This window comes from Vulpes vulpes, unplaced genomic scaffold (genome assembly GCF_048418805.1).
Source record: "Vulpes vulpes isolate BD-2025 unplaced genomic scaffold, VulVul3 u000000694, whole genome shotgun sequence".
NCBI classification, from domain to species: Eukaryota; Metazoa; Chordata; class Mammalia; order Carnivora; family Canidae; genus Vulpes; species Vulpes vulpes.
The window spans coordinates 142,501-147,500 of record NW_027325755.1 but is presented as its reverse complement, the minus strand read 5'-3'; positions in this window follow the sequence as shown (position 1 = coordinate 147,500).

The following is a 5,000-nucleotide window of genomic DNA, read 5'->3' as shown; positions in this document are numbered from 1 at the left end:
TTTATTCATGAGAGACACAGAGACAGAGACACAGGCAGAGGGAGAAGCAGACTCTATGCAGGGAGCCTGACGTGGGACTGGATCCTGGGTCTCCAGGATCAGGCCTTGGGCTGAAGGCAGACGCTAAACCGCTGAGCCACCCGGGGATCCCTGGACGCTCAACCGCTGAGCCACCCAGGCGCCCCATTCGTACTTAAGTTATTGAGAGTTCGTTCCTTCATTTTTCATCATCTCTAGACCCAGCGTAGGGCTCGAACTCACAAGCCTGACTGCAATCAAAAGTTGAGTGCTCTTCCGACTGAGCGGGCCTGCGGGGGTGGGGGTGGGGGTGGGGTGGGCCCGGGGCGGAAGCTTCTGCCCTTTCATGTTTTCAAGCTCAGAGTCACGTTTTGTCCGGGGACAGCCCCACCCCCCAACCCTTCCGTGCGGAGGTGCCATCTGTCGGGCTGGTTCATGTTTGTCCATCTTCCTTACTCCTTTTAGTAGACAGAAGGTGGCTTGTGACACAGCCGGTGACTACTTCGAATGAGACTGAGGATTTCCCTTGGGAAGTGGGTGCGAGAGGGAGGACAGGTCGATGGGGAACCAGGAAACTGCTGGCCCTTCGCTTCAGAGGAAAAAGTGTGCTTGTTGGGCCCTCACCCAGGGTGGATGAGTCAGAACTGTCCCTGGCCAGGCCTCCCTTAGTCCTTCGCCCTTATCACTCCATGCCTGTGTTTGGCCTCTGGACCCTAAGACACCACGGTCATGTGTTTAACTCCCCATCAGATTCACCAGACCCCGCCATGCCACGCCCTCCCAGATGCACCCCCACCCCTGGAAGGCATTAGAGTGAGATGGCATCCTCCACATCCAGGATTGATTCCCAAAGGGTTTATTGGGGTTTCCTGGGTCAGGAAACCAGGGGGGGTCGCTTTTGGACCCCAAACAATGTGAGTTCTTCATACATCCTCTTTGCCCTTCTCTTTCCCCCTCCCCTCCCCTCCTCTTCTCTTCTCTTTTCTTCTGTCCCCTCCCCCACAGTTTGGGAGCCGCAGCCTGAGGGTTGGGGGAGGTGCAGAAAGCCATTCAATGGAGAGAAGTCCCAGGCTCGGACTGTAACAGACAACCATGTGCATTTGAATGAAATGATTGAATGAGGGCCATTGGAATGGATGGCCCTGAACCTCCCTTCTGCCACCCGCCACCCTCCATCCCCGCCCCCAACCAACCCTGAGTCCTCTGGTGGATTTGGGAATGGAAGGCGTGTGTGTGTGTGTGTGTGTGTGTGTGTGTGTGTGTGTTTACACGGACGCACCCGCGGAGGGTGGTGGGGCATGCTCACGTTGGCTCCTGCAAACTCCATTCATTCTGGGAATGTTCTATTGTTTCTGCTGAGTTGCCAGTTGCTGCGATGAGCCAAGCTATACTCCTTCCGTTGCCTAGTTCTTAAAAAGGCCGAGTCTCCGGTTTTCTCAGTGAATGGACTGACCCACACCTTCCCATCCCGCCGGACCCCTTCTGCAAATACTTGCACTCAAAGGGTTCTTTCACTTCGTCCAGAAAACAAACATCAGCCACCCACACCCACCCCATTGCCACAGATACGCAACCCACACAACAAAACTCCAGCTGGCCTCCTTCTGCTTCCATGTACTTTAGAGAGTCACTGTCTTAGACATGCCTTAGGCTCAAGGACTTGATGCTGTCTCCCTTTCTGTGGCACGGTCCCGTCCCCCGTTAGGCCCAAAGTAGAATTGAATTGCATGACCACACTGCTACACTGCTCGCGGGAGCTGGAGAAGATATGCTAACGTGACTGACCTGATGGGAGCACTGTCCATTTGAAAGGACCTACAGGCCGAGGCGTCTACAAACATGCTCCCTGGAAGTCTTTGGCATTCACATGCCTCTGATGAAATCATTGCTCTGGAAACTCCAGCATCTATAGCCGATCTTGTTGTCCATGGTCTTCTGACCATTACTCGTCCTCTGTTCGCCTGACATTCTGCCCAATTGTCCACGGAGAAATTAGACCCCATCCCGTGAGAGCCGAATCCGATTCCTCTGCTCACCCCCACGACAGACAGAGAAGAATATGCACAGGTCTGTGCCCGCCCATCTTCTCTTTCTCTGCCATGCCACGCCACGCCACGCCACGCCACGCCAGGCCACGCCAGGCCACGGCAGAAGAAAATGTGGCCCGCCCTCCCTTCTCCTGTCAAAAGTCAAATCTGAGATATGACTTGGATACGAAGGAAACCAGATTACTGTTTTGAATCATAGACACATTGATTGATTGAAGATTTTATTTAGGTAGTCATGAGACGCGCGCGCGCGCGCACGCACGCACACGCACGCACGCACGCACACGCACGCACGCACGGACGGACGCACGGACGGACGCACGCACGCAGGCACGCACGCACGGACGCACGCAGAGGCAGAGACGCAGGCAGAGGGAGAAGGAGACTCCATCCATGCAGGGAGCCCGCTGTGGGACTCGACTCCAGGACCCCGGGATCACGCCCTGGGCCAAAGGCAGGCGCTCAGCCGCTGAGCCACCCCGGCCTCCCTACCTGGAGACACTTTGATAGAGTAGCAGCAGCAGCAAAGAAACACAGGCACACCGCCGCTCCCCCCACCCCCCCAGGTGAAAGAAGGTCCTGCTGACTCCCCTCCTTTTCCTCTGAGAAGAGAAGCACACCCCCTCTCCTGCCCCTGGAAGGTGCCTTGGAGGGGAGCGCCAGGAGGGGAGTGAATGACATTCTTCTCTTCAAGGACAGGAAGTGGAGCATGAGCAGGAGAATTCTGGAGAAACAGATTGTGTTATAGAAAAGAAAAGAAAGAAAAGAAAAGAAAAGAGAAAATCCTTATGTTCTTTGAGCCTCCCCCCCCCCCCCCCCATGGAGTTCCTCTTCCACAACCTCTTCTCATTCAACCCAATAGACAAGTATTTGGGGGGGGGGGGGGGTCAGGTCCCAGACGCTGAGAGGGTGGAGGTGAAGGTGGTGCGGGGGAGGGGGGGGCACACCGTCCTCTCCAGCGCCTTTGGTTCAGACCTCCTTCGTGGCCTCCCTCCCTCCCTCCCTCCCTCCCTCCCTCCCTCCCTCCCTCCTTCCTTCCTCTTCTAAATATACAAATTAAATCCTAAAAAGAAAAAGGAAGGACACGAGAAAAAACAGTGCATCCGTTGCTGTCCTAGGAGTGCTCCCGGGGCCCTCCGCCCGTCCCCGGGCCGAGAGGCGAGATCCGAGGCGTCCTGACGGCCTCGCCGCCCGGATCTGTCCCGCTGTCGTTCGCGCCGGTTGTCGGGTGCCACCTGGCGGCCGCTTTTATAGAGCGTGTCCCCTCCGGAGGCTCGGCGGCGACAGCAAGGAACAGGCTTTGGTGGCGGTTTCCCGGGGCCGAGTTCCAGGAGGAGGGCGGCCCCGGCGCGGGCGTCCGGCTGTCGCCGGGGCATCGGCGCGCGATGCGCTCGCCGGAGATTGGACCTCCAGAGCTGCGAGGGAGTGTCGCTGTCGCCGCTGTCGCTGTTGTCGCCTCCGCCTCGCTCCCGGAGGAGGGCGTGCGGGCCGCCTGGGTGGGTCGACCAGCACCCGCCGGTGGCTCCTCCTCCGCCCGCGAGGACCGACCTGGGCCGCCTCGGGGGGAAGGGGACAGGGTGTGTCCCGCCGTCCGTCCTGTGGCTCCGGGCGATCTTCGGGCCTTCCGTGTCACGCGGTTGTCTCCCGTTGTCACGCCCTGGCGACGGGGACCGGTCCGAGCCTGGAGGGACAGCCCGTGGGTGGCGCGACAGACCCGGCTGCGGGCACGTGTGGGGGTCCCGGGCGTCGGACGCGATTTTCTCCCCGTTTTCCGAGGTCCGCTGCGGAGGTGGGTCCCGGTCGGACCGGGTGCCACGCGGGGGTGGGCCGGCCGGCCGGCCCCGGTGGCGATTCCCGGTGAGGCTGCCTCTGCCCGCGTGGCCCTCCACCTCCCCTGGCCCGTGCCGGGGTTGGGGACGGCGGTAGGCACGGGGCGGTCCTGAGGGCCGCGGGGGACGGCCTCCGCACGGTGCCTCCGGAGAACTTTGACGATTTTTCAAAGTCTCCTCTTGGAGATCACTGGCGTGGCGGCGTGGCGGCGTGGCGGCGTGGCCGTCTCCACCTCCCGCGTATCGCCCCTCCCCCCTCCCCACCCTGGGTCGACCAGATAGCCCGGGGGGCTCCGTGGGGTGGGGGTGGGGGGGGCGCCGTGGGGCAGGTTTTGGGGACAGTGGCCGTGCCACGGTCCCGGGAGGTCGCGGTGACCTGTGGCTGGTCCCCGCCAGCAGGCGCGGCTATTTTCTCGCCCGAAATGAACATTTTTTGTTGCCAGGTAGGTGCTGACACGTTGTGTTTCGGCGACAGACAGGCAGACGGAAAAGACAGTCGGTCCGTCGCTCGCCTTGGAGATGTGGGCCTCTGGGCGCGTGTGGGGTTCTGGGCTTGACCGCGCGGCCGAGCCGGTCCCTGTCCTCGCTCACTGGAGCCTGAGCCGTCCGCCTGGGCCTGCGCGCCGGCTCTCGCGCTGGACTCCAGGTGGCCCGGGTCGTGGTGTCACCCTCCGGTCTCTGGCACCCGAGGGAGGGCGGTGTGGGCAGGTGGCGGTGGGTCTTTTACCCCCGTGCGCTCCATGCCGTGGGCACCCGGCTGTTGGCCGTGACAACCCCTGTCCCGCAAGGCTCCGTGCCGCGTGTCAGGCGTCCCCCGCTGTCTCTGGGGTTGTCCGGTCGCTCCTGCCCCCTGGGGGTCGAGGGGCTGCCGGTGAGGCGGAAGCAGGTCCCCCCGGTCGCCGTCCTCGCTGGGCTTTTGCTCCTCGGGAAGCCCCCTCGGGGCCGCAGCTTGCTGCCGATCGATCGATGTGGTGATCTCGTGCTCTCCTGGGCCGGGCCTAAGCCGCGTCAGACGAGGGACGGGCATCCATGGCGGATGCGACCGCTCTTCTCGCTCTGCCCGCGGGCCCCTCCCTCCCCGGCTCCTCCACGCCCGGCCGTCGTG